Source organism: Schistocerca piceifrons, chromosome X (assembly GCF_021461385.2).
Source record: "Schistocerca piceifrons isolate TAMUIC-IGC-003096 chromosome X, iqSchPice1.1, whole genome shotgun sequence".
Lineage (NCBI taxonomy): Eukaryota > Metazoa > Arthropoda > Insecta > Orthoptera > Acrididae > Schistocerca > Schistocerca piceifrons.
The window spans coordinates 813,609,898-813,626,505 of record NC_060149.1 but is presented as its reverse complement, the minus strand read 5'-3'; the positions used below and the strand labels follow the sequence as shown (position 1 = coordinate 813,626,505).

The window sequence follows — 16,608 nt, the reverse complement described above, 5'->3', positions numbered from 1 at the left end:
TAATGACTGTGCAAATCCATATGTACAAAATAACTCAAAACTGATTTACTACTGTAAATTTATGTGCCACATCCATTATGACACATTAGGTCCTTTAAAATGCAAGATATGCTACTCTAATCTCTTCTTATTATATCTCACATTTTACCTTTGTTTTTACTTCCTCATATATCCTGTCCCCTTCCGCCTCCCTCACCCAATTACTCTCAGTACACTCAGAAAATGTTTGATGTTTTCTTTTTCGTCATCTCCAGTGAGCTTATAAGCACAAATCCAAACCAAATCAGTTATAATTTTATTTTCTCAAAAGTCATATTCATTTTTTTGTAAATACTTCAATAACTGCCCAGCCATTCTGATTTTAAGTTTTCCTTGGCCTCCCTAAACACATTTAGAAGTGTTCTGGGATGCTTCTTTGGGAAATGACATGATCTGTGTCCTTCTACATTGTTGCCCTTTCCAGTTTTGTGTTCCACCTCTAATGACAGCAAAATTAGTAAGATACTAAACCCTAATCTTCCTTCCATCCTTTTGTTGCAGACAGGATGGCAACATAACCATTTATCTTAGCATGTGAGTGGCTGGTGTATGCCAATGTAGCAGACTTTTGTCACATTCATTGCAAATAATTTGTTTGTACCATAGCAATAATGGGAAAGCATTCTTCAGAATATCCTGTTACAGTTTTAAATACAGGTTGTCAAGAATATTTTAATCCTGAATTGTTATACAAGTAAAAGTACCCATGTAAATTTTATCATCTAAATGGTCAGATGTTAATATAATGAATCTATTCTCCAATGGACCATCATTCTGACAACATGTAATATTCATAGACCATAACATAAGTTTTACTTTATGCTCCAAAACAAGCTGAGTATCAGAATTTGGTAGTACCAAAGTTTATCCTCAAATGTCACTTATCACAATTATGTGTGTGATGATTATTTGCTGTCAATGCCATAGAACCATCAAAAATTGCAGTGGAACTGGTAGCTATACATTGTTTGACCTCCATCCAAAGATTGGTTTGAACTCTACAGTACTCCACTGGGTGATCCCTTTTGGAGATGACATATCCTTGCATTCCCCTGGCCTCTAAACTGATTTACCTACTAGTTATAGTGGAACCTACAGTTTAATATGGGCTGCAAACCATGATGTAACTTGGAATTTTTGATATTAAAAGATCATTTTCAGATGTGAAATAAGTAATAAGTGATAGGGAACTGGACAAAACCCAGATCTCTAGAAATATAGTTTGCCACTTACTCACTGAGCTACTGAATCACAAAACTGCTTACAAAGGATCATAATTACCAGTTTCAAGTCAATAATGATTGTGAATTTGGAATATGAACTAAGGAAAGGCAAAATTATAAAAAAAATGATAAATGTACAAATTATTACTCAGATTCTAAAGAAGAGTATAATCATTCAATTTCAAACTCATTCCTTAAAAACCAATCCCATGCAGTAAAAGTGATTTTTCTGCATATTCACACACTTTATTTTTGCAATATAATCACAATTATGTATAGTTCTGTGCTATTTACAGAGCAAAAAGTGTACCCATTATGCAGTAATTATACAAAATTTACTTATTCTTTTTTTAGATATACCAATTTACAAACACAGTAACAATATCACCTGCCAAAACTCTTGTTCCAATTACATAAACAATTTCCTTCAAGACACATCCATGCTTTAAAAAATCTAATTTTGGATTGGCTCCATTACAAGTCATATGACATGGAGTGAATAAAGTCTCATAGGTTTTGTGTAACAGCAAAGACATTAATACAGACTTGAATCCAAAGTTAGCATTTATACAGAAACAATAAACTGAATGAGTTTCTCTTTTTGATAACATTATTGCAAATGCAACAAATTTTTTGACGTTTTTTGAGTGTAACCATAATACAAATACACATTTAGCAGCAATATTAATGGACAGTTGAATTAAATAGATGGCAACTAAGAGTGGTGGTAAATAACTTAAATCTACTTGGATGTAAATAACAGAGTGATATGTTCTAGTGACTAACAGCATAGCCAGAATTAATTATGTAAGGACTTCAGAAAATAAGTTACAGATGCTGACCCACACTAAGACTATTGCACAATAAGAATGATGCATTGTCACAACAGAGCATATGTTCTGGGTTTCCTGCAGGCACAAACCTGCTGAAGTATGGATAATAAATGCATCACAGTGCGCGAGTGAAATGGCACGCCAACTGGAAATATATTCCACAATTTGATCAAGCTTACACAGATGTGGATGATGCTGATCAGTAAGTGCCAATCTTGCACCATGTGAATTCCATCTTTTCATCAAGCTGAAAGACCAACTGGGAGGAAAGAGATTTTCCAATGACCAGGATGTTCACGCTGCAGTTCTCGAGTGACTCCATGATCAAGGAGTAGATTTCTGGGGAAGGTGCTGCTACACCTTCTCGTATTTTCCTCTCAATTTCTGCCTTTATCACCAAAAAATTTTGGGGGTTTTCCTAGTTTAGCAGTGACTGGTGGGCCCAGTGAGATCTGAATCTGGTGCATCATGTCATGTTTGCACTACTGATGAGACACTGTCTCTGGAACCTCTTGAATGATGTGCTTAAAATTTACAAGGAGTTGACTTCTGATAGAACAGAAACATTCCCTTGTAGAGGTCCACAGCCAAGCAAAAATGGAGTAGGAAATCAGCTCCTGTAAGAGGTCTGGTGACATCTGCCATGATGAAATTGCATTGGAACAACTTGTTCAAATCAAGGTCCAATTACAGACATTTTTTGCCACACATCTGAATGTGGGAGTTGTTGGCAGCTGTCAGGAACTATGTGCTGGGAGATCATAATGAAAAAAAGGTCTTTCACACAAATATGGTAATCAAAATATTGTAACACTTTTGCAACCTCATTATGGAGACTTAGAAACTCTACCTGAGGAAAGCAATGTAGGCATCCTGAACAGTTTTAACATAAAAATATTTGTCATTCTAACTGGAAATACCTTGCTGGTCAGTCAGTTACAGCTGCACATGCACAAAGATGCTTTTAACTGAAGCAGCAAATGGTCTCAAAAACAGCTCAAAAACAGATTTAAGACTGACAGTGTCCTCCAACCCTTTATAAAACTATCCTTGTAATTCAAAAAGAAAGATGATGAAACTTACCAAACAAAAGCGCTGGCAGGTCGATAGACACACAAGCAAACACAAACATACACACAAAATTCTAGCTTTCGCAACCAATGGTTGCCTCGTCAGGAAAGAGGGAAGGAGAAGGAAAGACAAAAGGATATGGGTTTTAAGGGAGAGGGTAAGGAGTCATTCCAATCCCGGGAGCGGAAAGACTTACCTTAGGGGGAAAAAAGGACAGGTATACACTCGCACACACACACATATCCATCCACACATACATGTGTATGTGTGGATGGATATGTGTGTGTGTGCGAGTGTATACCTGTCCTTTTTTCCCCCTAAGGTAAGTCTTTCCGCTCCCGGGATTGGAATGACTCCTTACCCTCTCCCTTAAAACCCATATCCTTTTGTCTTTCCTTCTCCTTCCCTCTTTCCTGACGAGGCAACCATTGGTTGCGAAAGCTAGAATTTTGTGTGTATGTTTGTGTTTGCTTGTGTGTCTATCGACCTGCCAGCGCTTTTGTTTGGTAAGTTTCATCATCTTTCTTTTTAGATATATTTTTCCCACGTGGAATGTTTCCCTCTATTATATCCTTGTAATTCTTTTAAGACCAGAATGAATTCCTCAAACCACACAGTTCCTTTGATGACAGTGAGCTCAGGGAACTGGACTGTGTTGGTCAGAATGTGTCCTTTCTACAAAGCAATTTTCTTTTTAAATGCATCCCCATCAAATCAGAAAGAAGTTACATTTCATTGTCTTACTGTGAGCAGTGTGCAGTCAAATGGCTCTGAGCACTATGGGACTCAACTGCTGTGGTCATAAGTCCCCTAGAACTTAGAACTACTTAAACCTAACTAACCTAAGGACATCACACACATCCATGCCCGAGGCAGGATTCGAACCTGCGACCGTAGCGGTCGTGCGGTTCCAGACTGTAGCGCCTTTAACCGCTCAGCCACTCCGGCCGGCAGTGTGCAGTCAACTCCACTTACAATGCAGAGACTGCAATCCATTTCAGATGTTCTTTTTCCTTCATAAATTTAAAAATAGCGAGTTTTAAATCAAAAAATCATTTCAGGCATGCCCCTTGACTCAACCAATGTACTTTGCAGTAATATGTGAAGTCTCCCTATGCTTCACTCAGTTCCATTGAAAATTGTTGCAACTGGCACTAGAATAATGCATGCAGCTTCAGAAATTTTCTGTTTGTATCACCACTTTCTTCAGATGCTTCACACCTGCAAACTTAGCACAAAATGTTTCTTGGTATGCAGAGAAATGAATCCTGTCTGTTGATCATTGTAATTTTTTTGCTCTTTCATTGTCAACTAAATCATTAAAATCCTTCTGCATGGTATTGTAATGTTGTTTCATAGCTGATATGCAGCACCTATCACTTAAGTGAATTGACAGTTCTCATCCCTCACGTCTGTCATTCCCTTTCATTTTAAAGGTTTTCATAGATCACTAGATTTCCTCTTTTTGTGCAAACAGCCAGTGGATCTGTGAACATCCTTCATATCATGAACAAATAGTGAAGAGTAAACGCCACCCACACCATGATTGTGCCACACTGAGGGAGTTGTGCTGACCAAAAAATGCTGCACCACAATACTCAATGAAATGTCATGCCATTCTGGAAACTTCCGAGAAGGACCAAGCAAAACTGACTGGCAGGCCAGGCCATGGCTCTCCCTTGGCCAGCACGCACTGTGCGTGTGAAGTTTGGCATGCTGTGGCCAGCCCTGCATTAAATGATATGGTTTGCAGTAGCTGGATCCAGATGAAGTTTAAACTCTGTTTCAAAAAGTGAAAGTATTTCCATTATTCACCAGTGTTGTGTGGCTCAGTGGATAAGTGCCAGACTACAGATCCAAAGCTCCAGGTTTTGCCCCCAGTTATAACTTCTTTCACTTCTGGCAATGATTTGTTAATGTGAGAAATGCCAAGTTGTGCTGTGGTTGGAGTCCATGTTAAACTGTTTAAGTTCTACAGTAATTGGCCATGTATTCATTTAATTGCTTTGGAGACATCAAGGGGGCAATTTTCCTCCACTAAGACCATCCTTGATAAAGCACTACAGTGTTTAAACAAACTTTCAAGTTTAGAACAGCTTTACTTACAATAATATTTGTTAAAACCGCAACATAAAGAAAGAGTAACCTAGATGAAACCACAGTTATAGGAAGTGTAGAACTGTTTACCAACAGTAAGTGGTTCAGCTTACAGAAGGGTACTGTACATGTAGATCCTTCAGTGTCCTGTGTCATGTGACTGAAAAGATCAATGTTACACTAAGCTCAATTACCAAAGAGCTTTCAATGGACATGAAAAACATGACAGTACATACTCATTATATTTAGTTTCTTAAAATAATCATGACATGATTCATATGGGCTAAGTCCTGCCTTGAACCTTATGGCTTACTTTTGCCATTAGACACTAATTTTGAGCCTATGGAATTGCCCCATAATACTATTCCATAACTCAGGTGCAAATGGAAGAATGCAAAATATGCATATAACAGAAGTTCTTTACTAACACTGCTCCTCACCCTGTACAGCAGATAGATGACATGTGCCAATTTACCACTTAACTTCCCTGTGTGGGTATCCCAGCTGCAGTTTTGAACTGTTTGAAATACTAATACTTTTACTGTTATCAGGACTGGGAGCATTCAGATTGAATACAACAGCTTCAGTTTTACTATCATTCTTCTGCAGTACATTTGCCTCAAACCAAGTAGTGCATCTCTCCATTGCCACTGCCATGCTGTGTTACACATTTTTGAGGTTGGTATCACATTTGATGAGTGTTGTGTCATCAGCATATAGCACTGAATCATATGGTACAACTGCAGGTAACTCATTTATATAAGTAACGAAAAGGAAAGGTCAAAGAACAGATCCTTGAGGTACGCCATTTTCAACTGGGAGACATTCTGACATTTGATTATTTACCTTAAGTAACTGTTTTCTATTGTCCAAGTAAGACTGCATTAGGCATAGAGCATTCTCTCCTACTCTGTAGTGGTAGACCTTTTTTATGAGAATATTGTGGGGACCATATCAAAAGCTTTCCTCGGCTCCAGCAGCGTTCCACAGATAATATCTTTATTTTCAAAACAATTGTATATTTTTGCTACCATATTCCCAAGTGCTTTGAATGTAGAAAGGCTGGATCTGAAACAATACTATGAGGAGGTAAGTATATCACTATGTTCAAAATATTGACTCATGTGTTTATGCATGCGGTATTCTATTATTTTTGATATTATGGGTATAAGTGATATTGGTCGATAGTTATCTGGAAATGCTATATCTCCTTTATTATGTACTGGTTTAACTACAGATATATTTAAACATTCCGGATAATTACCTTTATTTAAAATTTTGTTGATTATTTTAGTCAGTGGGGTTAAAATTTGATTTCTGATATATTTAATAACATAATTTGAGACACCATGGTAATCCTCTGCTCCAGAATTACTGAGCTTAGCTACTGATTCATTGACCATCTTCTCAGTACACAAGTCCAGTGAAAGCTGTCTGTCTGCTTACTGTTCATTTCTGGCAGCAGTGCCTCTGACTTACTCACATCCTCCATTATGCTGTTATCTGACTGAGGACTGATGAAATGTGCATTTAGAATATCAGGTGGAATTGGTGTCTGGTATACCTTATCATCACAGTTTATTTCTCTTTCAGTAATTACCCTTACAGCTTTGCATGTATTCACGGAGTTCATTGTATATGTATCATTTACTTTGCACTTAGCTGCTCTGATTTCAGACCTGTACATCTTTTTCACATTCACATACATTTTCTTGTCAGCATTATTGTGCTTAGACCTATCATGATAGAGTAGCGTTATGATTCTTATTCTACTTAGCTGTCTAGGACCACAAACCTACACAACTCTATGTCCTCCCTTCAGTCTATCTGGAATACTGAGTCAGCATCTCTCCTAATGAGTGAGATATTGAGCTCAGAAAAATGGCAAGACATTACTATCATGCACTATAGATATTGATACATTTGTTTCTACAATCATTGATTCTGAATATTTTGTTGAAACAGAGCAAGCTGGAACCTGCCATGTGCTCTTATGGCACCCATATTAATAATTTTTTTTCTCAATTTTTCATTCAATTATTAAGCAGCCTTTGCTTCACTTAAGTCAGGCTTTCCTGTTCAGTATACTAATTTTATTAATGTAATTAATTTCAGAAAACCATGTTAATTAAAAGTTTTTTAACAACTGAAATGCTTACTACAATATGAGATAGCAACCTTTGACTGAACTAATCAGTCTAATAGAGCATGTTGACATTACTGAATAGAAAGACTGGTATTCTGACCTTGGAGTAACATATTTCAAGCTAATTAAATAAAGAAATAATTGTAATCAAAGTTTGAGTAGACCCAAAACTACTTTAGCCATTTGTACCATTGTGCCTGTTAGATTCCAAGTTTTGCCACTACATCTACATCTACATCTACATCTACATCTACATCCACACTCCGCAAGGCACTTGACGGTGTGTGGCAGAGGGTACCTTGAGTACCTCTATTGGTTCTCCCTTCTATTCCAGTCTCGTATTGTTCGTGGAAAGAAGGATTGTCGGTATGCCTCTGTGTGGGCTCTAATCTCTCTGATTATATCTTCATGGTCTCTTCGCAAGATATACATAGGAGGGAGCAATATACTGCTTGACTCCTTGGTGAAGGTATGTTCTCGAAACTTCAACAAAAGCCCGTACCGATCTACTGAGCATCTCTCCTACAGAGACTTCCACTGGAGTTTATCTATCATCTCCATAATGCTTTTGCAATTATTAAATGATCCTGTAACGAAGCACGCTGCTCTCTGTTGGATCTTTTCTATCTCTTCTATCAACCCTATCTGGTACAGATCCCACACTGCTGAGCACTATTCAAGCATTGGGAAAACAAGTGTACTGTAACCTACTTCCTTTGTTTTCGGATTGCATTTCCTTAGGATTCTTCCAATGAATCTCAGTCTGGCATCTGCTTTACCAACGATCAACTTTATATGATCATTCCATTTTAAATCACTCCTAATGCGTACTCCCAGGTAATTTATGGAATTAATTGCTTCCAGTTGCTGACCTGCTATATTGTAGCTAAATGATAAGGGATCTTTCTTTCTATGTATTCACAGCACATTACACTTGTCTACATTGAGATTCAATTGCAATTCCCTGCATCATGCGTCAATTCGCTGCAGATCCTCCTGCATTTCAGTACAATTTTCCATTGTTACAACTCTCGATATACCACAGCATCATCTGCAAAAAGCCTCAGTGAGCTTCCGATGTCATCCACAAGGTCATTTATGTATATTGTGAATAGCAACGATCCTACGACACTCCCCTGTGGCACACCTGAAATCACTCTTACTTCGGAAGACTTCACTCCATTCAGAGTGACATGCTGCATTCTGTTATCTAGGAACTCTTCAATCCAATCACACAATTGGTCTGATAGTCCATATGCTGTTACTTTGTTCTTCTTTTTCGAAACCCATGCTGATTCCTACAAAGTAGATTTCTAGTCGCCAGAAAAGTCATTTTACTCGAACATAATACGTGTTCCAAAATTCTACAACTGATCAACGTTAGATATATGTGTCTATTGTTCTGTATATCTGTTTGATTTCCCTTCTTGAAAACGGGGATGACCTGTGCCATTTTCCAATCCTTTGGAACGCTATGCTCTTCTAGAGACCTACGGTACACCGCTGCAAGAAGGGGGCCAAGTTCCTTTGCGTACTCTGTGTAAAATCGAACTGGTATCCCATCAGGTCAAGCGGCCTTCCCTCTTTTGAGCGATTTTAATTTTTTTCTCTATCCCTCTGTCGTCTATTTGATATCAACCATTTTGTCATCTGTGCAACAATCTAGAGAAGGAACTACAGTGCAGTCTTCCTCTGTGAAACAGCTTTGGAAAAAGACATTCAGTATTTCAGCCTTTAGTCTATCATCCTCTGTTTCAGTACCATTTTGGTCACAGAGTGTCTGGACATTTTGTTTTGATCCACCAACTGCTCTGACATAAGACCAAAATTTCTTAGGATTTTCTGCGAAGTCAGTACATAGAACTTTACTTTGAATTCATTGAATGCCTCTTGCATAGCCCTTCTCACACTACATTTTGCTTCACGTAATTTTTGTTTGTCTGCAAGGCTTTGGCTATGTTATACATCTACATCTACATTTATACTCCGCAAGCCACCAAACAGTGTGTGGCGGAGGGCACTTTACATGCCACTGTCATTATCTCCCTTTTCTGTTCCAGTCGCGTATGGTTCATGGGAAGAATGACTGTCTGAAAGCCTCCGTGCGCACTCAAATCTCTCTAATTTTACATTCGTGATCTCCTTGGGAGGTATAAGTAGGGGGAAGCAATATATTTGATACCTCATCCAGAAACACACCCTCTCAAAACCTGGCGAGCAAGCTACACCGCGATGCAGAGCGCCTCTCTTGCAGAGTCTGCCATTTGAGTTTGCTAAACATCTCCGTAACACTATCACAGTTACCAAATAACCCTGTGACGAAACGCGCCACTCTTCTTTGGATCTTCTCTATCTCCTCCGTCAACCCAATCTGGTACGGATCCCACACTGATGAGCAATACTCAAGTATAGGTCGAACGAGTATTTTGTAAGCCACCTTCTTTGTTGATGGACTACATTTTCTAAGGACTCTCCTAATGAATTTCAACCTGGTACCAACCTTACCAATAATTAATTTTATATGATCATTCCACTTCAAATCGTTCTGCACGCATACTCCCAGATATTTTACAGAAGTAACTGCTACCAGTGTTTGTTCCGCTATCATATAATCATACAATAAAGGATCCTTCTTTCTATGTATTCGCAATACATTACAGTTGTCTACATTAAGGGTCAGTTGCCACTCCCTGCACCAAGTGCCTATCCGCTGCAGATCTTCCTGCATTTCGCTGCAATTTTCTAATGCTGCAACTTCTCTGTATACTACAGCATCATCCGCGAAAAGCCATATGGAACTTCCGACACTATCTACTAGGTCATTTATATATATTGTGAAAAGCAATGGTCCCATAACACTCCCCTGTGGGATGCCAGAGGTTACTTTAACGTCTGTAGATGTCTCTCCATTGATAACAACATGCTGTGTTCTGTTTGCTAAAAACTCTTCAATCCAGCCACACAGCTGGTCTGATATTCCATACGCTCTTACTTTGTTTATCAGGCGACAGTGTGGAACTGTATCGAACGTCTTCCGGAAGTCAAGGAAAATGGCATCTACCTGGGAGCCTGTATCTAATATTTTCTGGGTCTCATGAACAAACAAAGCGAGTTGGGTCTCACACGATGGCTGTTTCCGGAATCCATGTTGATTCCTACAGAGTAGATTCTGGGTTTCCAAAAACGACATGATACTTGAGCAAAAAACATGTTCTAAAATTCCACAACAGATCAATGTCAGAGATATAGGTCTATACTTTTGCGCATCTGCTCGACGACCCTTCTTGAAGACTGGGACTACCTGTGCTCTTTTCCAATCATTTGGAACCTTCCATTCCTCTAGAGACTTGCGGTACACAGCTGATAGAAGGGGGGCAAGTTCTTTCGCATACTCTGTGTGGAATCGAATTGGTATCCCATCAGGTCCAGTGGACTTTCCTCTGTTGAGTGATTCCAGTTGCTTTTCTATTCCTTGGATACTTATTTGAATGTCAGCCATTTTTTCGTTTGTGCGAGGATTTAGAGATGGAACTGCAGTGCGGTCTTCCTCTGTGAAACAGCTTTGGAAAAAGGTGTTTAGTATTTCAGCTTTATGTGTGTCATCCTCTGTTTCAATGCCATCATCATCCCGGAGTGTCTGGATATGCTGTTTCGAGCCACTTACTGATTTAACATAAGACTAGAACTTCCTAGGATTTTCTGTCAAGTCGGTACATAGAATGTTACTTTCAAATTCACTGAATGCTTCACGCATAGCCCTCCTTATGCTAACTTTGACATCATTTAGCTTCTGTTTGTCTGAGAGGTTTTGGCTGCATTTAAACTTGGAGTGAAGCTCTCTTTGCTTTCGCAGTAGTTTCCTAACTTTGTTGTTGAACCACGGTGAGTTTTTCCCGTCCCTCACAGTTTTACTCGGCACATACCTGTCTAAAATGCATTTTACGATTTCCTTGAACTTTTTCCATAAACACTCAACATTGTTAGTGTCGGAACAGAAATTATCATTTTGATTTGTTAGGTAGTCTGGAATCTGCCTTCTATTACTATTGCTAAACAGATAAACCTTCCTCCCTTTTTTTATATTCCTATTAACTTCCATATTCAGGGATGCTGCAATGGCCTTATGATCACTGATTCCCTGTTCTGCACTTACAGAGTCGAAAAGTTCGGCTCTGTTTGTTATCAGTAGGTCCAAGATGTTATCTCCGCAAGTCGGTTCTATGTTTAATTGCTCGAGGTAATTTTCGGATAGTGCACTCAGTATAATGTCACTCAATGCTCTGTCCCTACCACCCGTCCTAAACATCTGAGTGTCCCAGTCTATATCTGGTAAATTGAAATCTCCACCTATAACATGCTGAGAAAATTTATGTGAAATGTATTCCAAATTTTCTCTCAGTTGTTCTGCCACTAATGCTGCTGAGTCGGGAGGTCAGTAAAAGGAGCCAATTATTAATCTAGCTTGGTTGTTGAGTGTAACCTCCACCCATAATAATTCACAGGAACTATCCACTTCTACTTCACTACAGGATAAACTACTACTAACAGCGACAAACACGCCACCACCGGTTGCATGCAATCTATCCTTTCTAAACACCGTCTGTGCCTTTGTAAAAATTTTGGCAGAATTTATCTCTGGCTTCAGCCAGCTTTCTGTACCTATAACAATTTCAGCTTTGGTGCTTTCTATCAGCGCTTGAAGTTCCGCTACTTTACCAATGCAGCTTCGACAGTTTACAATTACAATACGGATTGCTGCTTGGTCCCCGCATGTCCTGACTTTGCCCTGCACCCTTAGAGGCTGTTGCCCTTTCTGTACTTGCCCGAGGCCATCTAACGTAAAAAACTGCCCAGTCCATGCCACACAACCCCTGCTACCCGTGTAGCTGCTTGCTGCGTGTAGTGGACTCCTGACCTGTTTGCTGTGAAGTTCCCTTTGCTTCCGCAGCAGTTTTCTAACTCGGTTGTTGTACCACGGTGGCTCTTTTCCATCTCTTATGATCTTGCTTGGCACACTTTTGTTGTTCTGGTTTTTTTTTTTTTTTTCAAATCAAATGACACCTTTCACTAATTGATTAAGCCATTAATTAAGAATCAGTATAAATTTGCATTCATGATAATAAATCTAAAAATGGTGCCTGTACTCATAAATGGATTATTCCCAGTGTAGATATATAAAATAGTTTCATGACCTTTTGCATTTTTCTTAACTACTGCATACTTTTTAAACCAAGTGACTGTGGTATCATATAGCCCATCTGAATTAGCAAAATCCAACATAGCTGCTTATCAAAACATTATGTTATTTCCAAAATCACAACATTCTCGTATGCCAGTCATTATAAGACCAGCCCCACTCCCAAAATAATCAGTATGGGCTCAGATAGTGGTGATGATTACTATATGAAAGTCCCAGACAAGCTAATAAATGAGTAACACCTCTGTTGGTATCAATAATAATGTCATAAAGTCTACAGTCAGTAATCACACACCTAATATCTCCAAGACAGTATGCCATCTAAGTAACAAAATCTTAACATCATGTAATTTTGTATCATATCTTCATGAACATCTGTGGTCAAAGTGCAGTTCATTCTTAAAAACCGGGCATGCAATACTTTAAAGTTACTGTCTGCTTGTATTGTATTAACTGTTCAGTGTCAACTATATTCATTAGTGTGCATTATTGTCAGCCATTGTAAAACTTACTGCATCTACTAATTGACTGTGTAAATGAAAGCCAACACTGATATTCATATTTGAGACTTCATATGATAAAGTGTATTGTATCTGCCACTGTCAAACTATTTCATATGAGTGTGCCTGTAAACAACTAAGTCATGTGAAAACTGGAATTGGTCATTATACTGCTTATAGTGACAACAAAAGTTTGAAAAGTCACACTAATTAAAAGTTGTGCAGTGAACATATTGAAAGTTTTCCTGTAATACTGGTGTTTGTGCTATTCAACAAACCTCCTTCAATCAGGCTCTGAGGGCAGAGTAATCATTTGCAGATAGATCACATCCCAATGTCATTTCACAAGTTTTATGCATACTGGTCCACTTCCTTCCACTATGCTTCCTTTCCTGCTCGAGTGGGTAAAACCCCCATTTTTGAATGTTTCTGTCCATTTTTGTCTCAAAGTTAAGTCCTAGATGGACATAAGCTCAGCTGATATCTCAAGGTCTCCACTTTGCTGGAAGTGTTCATACAGCATTGTACCTTCATCATTCCATCCCAGAATATATTCTTTTCATTATCCTCTTTGTATACACTTTTTGGCTGGTGCTATGACTGCACCAGTGATGTTTTGGTAGCCATCATAAAAAGCTTGTTGGTACCCAACTGACTACTACTATGTGCATAATATCTGGAGCTATCAGATCTACCTAAGTTCACTGGTTTCTGCTGTTGACAGGAATTATGCCAGCTGTTATGTGCAGGTCTGCTATTCTTATCATGAATTAAAACAAGATGCCCAGAAATCCTAATCTACTGATGCATATATACCTGCGACTTTTAAATCTTGAAAGGCTAGAATAGAATCATGACATGTTCTGCATGATGATTCTGACATGTTCACTAGAGGTTTTAAACCTCTTGAAGAATGGAAATGTCAGCAGTAAGCTGTAACAGATATGCACCTGCATAATGCCTTCTCAGGTGCTAAGCTCCCAAGTGGATCTCATCTACCATGCCAGGCCTGAACTGCCCTGAATCGAATCCAACCAGGCCATGACAGTTGCAAAGGTTCACTCCACAATTAAAACAAACTGTAAATCCAAATTATGATTGTGGAGCTGCAGGCCAGAATATACATCATATTGTCACTAATTGTTGGATTCAAGCACTTCATGGTAGTGAGGAAGATTTCTTACAAACAGCACCAGAGACTGTGCACTGGATTGAAGAATTACATTCAGTTGTGAAAAACATGTAACAATGTCAAGTTCATTGTTTCTCATATGTGTGTGTGTGTGTGTGTGTGTGTGTGTGTGTGTGTGTGTGTGTGTGTGAAACTTACTAAAGTTTTTCTTGATATGCACAACAGAGTGATAGATGTGTACACACTTGGTGCAGTAAGGATATCCAGTATTTTAAATAGTTCTTTACTATGAATCTGATTGCTACTTTTACTTCTTATTCTTAGGGCACTTTTCTTTGATTTAAAAACTTATCTATTTTGCACATCTGAGCCACAGAAAAGAAACCCACTGCTAAGAACTAGGTACTAATAACAGATGCTATTTCAGCTGTTACAAACTGCTGCTAAAACCCTAAGAGGATAATAACATGCTAATGACATTATTTTTACCAGTATCTTTTCATGTTCATTCTGTGCTGATTGACAAGCAATATTCATCCCTAAAAACTTTTTATTTGTTACACAATCTGTAGGCTTATTGTCTATGTGACAGAGTCATTTTCCCTCTTTTTGGTGAAATGCAGGCTATTTGTTTTCTTTTCATTTTCCACCTGCTGCCCACTTGTAAACATATGTGAGATTTTCATTTGCCTTCTCTATTAGGAGTTCTGACATTTTATGAGTAAGATGTAGCTGTCATCACCAAAGAGAACTTTTCTCCATGTCTTCCTGGAAAATACATAATATAGACTGATTTACAAAAAAAGTGAAGCACCAAAAAGGCATGGTCGGGTGTCACTGTAACTTTGTACACTTACACACCACCAGCAGGTATGTAAATGGTTAGTGTTGCAGTTCATTGCAGTAGGTAGAATGACTATCAGAGGGTGTTAGTGTTGTCCATATTCATGTTTTTGCCAGGCCTAGCAGGATATACAATGGGTGTGAACAGTGTCAGATGTTGAGTGATCCCTTTGAAGCACACAGAGATGCCATGTACTGGTGTGAGACACCATTATCAACACATGACATTGTTTGAAAGAGGTCTTTCGGAATGTGTTCAAATCATGAAATACCCAGATTTGAGGGCATATGTTGGACCAGGTAGAAATGGGAGGGCAGACAAGGGATGATCACTGTACTGTGCACCAAGTACATCGTAACACCTTCACATCTGTGTATGTTATCCAAGAACAACTAATGAACTCTCTGCTACATTGTGTGTCATCCTGCACCATTGCTTGGAGACTAGCAGCACCTGGACTAGGGAATTACTGCCCGTGCATAGGATGTCATTGACACCACTACACAAATGGCTATATTTTGAGTGGTACCATGAATGGGGAAGCATGGACTACTGATTAAATGGCATCATGTCGTGTTCAGTGATGAATCCCGGTTCTGAGTTGTTCTGGATGACCATTGTATGGTGGTGATCTGTGGAGGGGTCCCATTCTTCCAATATTTTGGAGAGGCATGGCAGTGTTACCTCTGGGATCATGATGTGGGGATCTATTGCGTATGACTACAAGTCATGGTTGGTAATGACTGAGGGATCTCTGGTAGCACAACATTACGCCTTGGACATCCTGTGTCCTCACGTGTTACTTCTCATGTGACAGTATCGTGGTGCCATTTTTCAACAAGACAATGCTCATCCACTCATGGCATGTGTCTCTAAAAACTGTCTGTATGATGTTGAGGTACTACCATAGCTAACAAGATCCCCAGATTTGGTCTCAACAGAACACATTTATGACCAGTCAGGACATCAACTCCATCCCATCCCAGTATCCAGGATATCGAGGAACTGTCATAACAGTTGTGGGTCAGCTCAGCTCAAGAGAAGATGCATCAGCTTTATGACACCCTTCCAAACTGAAATAGGACTTGCATCTGGGCCAGAGGGGTGCAACATCCCACTGATATGTGTGCTTATACTCCAAACTCTCTGTAAATTTAACTTGACTCTGTAATCACTGAAATAACATCACATACCTTCTCAGTCCCTGAAGTCTAATTTTGTTTCCTCCTTCTCTTCTGGATGCTTTTTAGTCATGTGGCGTATATTTGACCCAGTACATTACCCTGAGGCACACTTATATATGCACATTTATTGTATGACAATTGCTTTACTAAACATTTATCCTCATCACATGGATGAACTGTCACTACATTTTACATCCTATTTTCCACATAAGACAGGAACCACTCATTTGTTATTCCTGTTACACATAATGTTCCTGGTTTGCTTAATAGTATTTTATGGCCAACAATGTCAAAATCCTTGGATAAGTCTAAGAATTTGCCTGTAACACAGTCACCCTTGTC

At 38.9% G+C, this 16,608-nt stretch overlaps 1 protein-coding gene across 1 annotated transcript in view; it reads left to right on the top strand.

Annotated features, from left to right (window-relative positions):
- The window catches only part of LOC124722723 (GTPase-activating Rap/Ran-GAP domain-like protein 3), a 346,637-nt gene that overhangs the window by 293,111 nt on the left and 36,918 nt on the right, over positions 1–16,608 (top strand). The gene's annotated exons all lie outside the window — the stretch shown is intronic.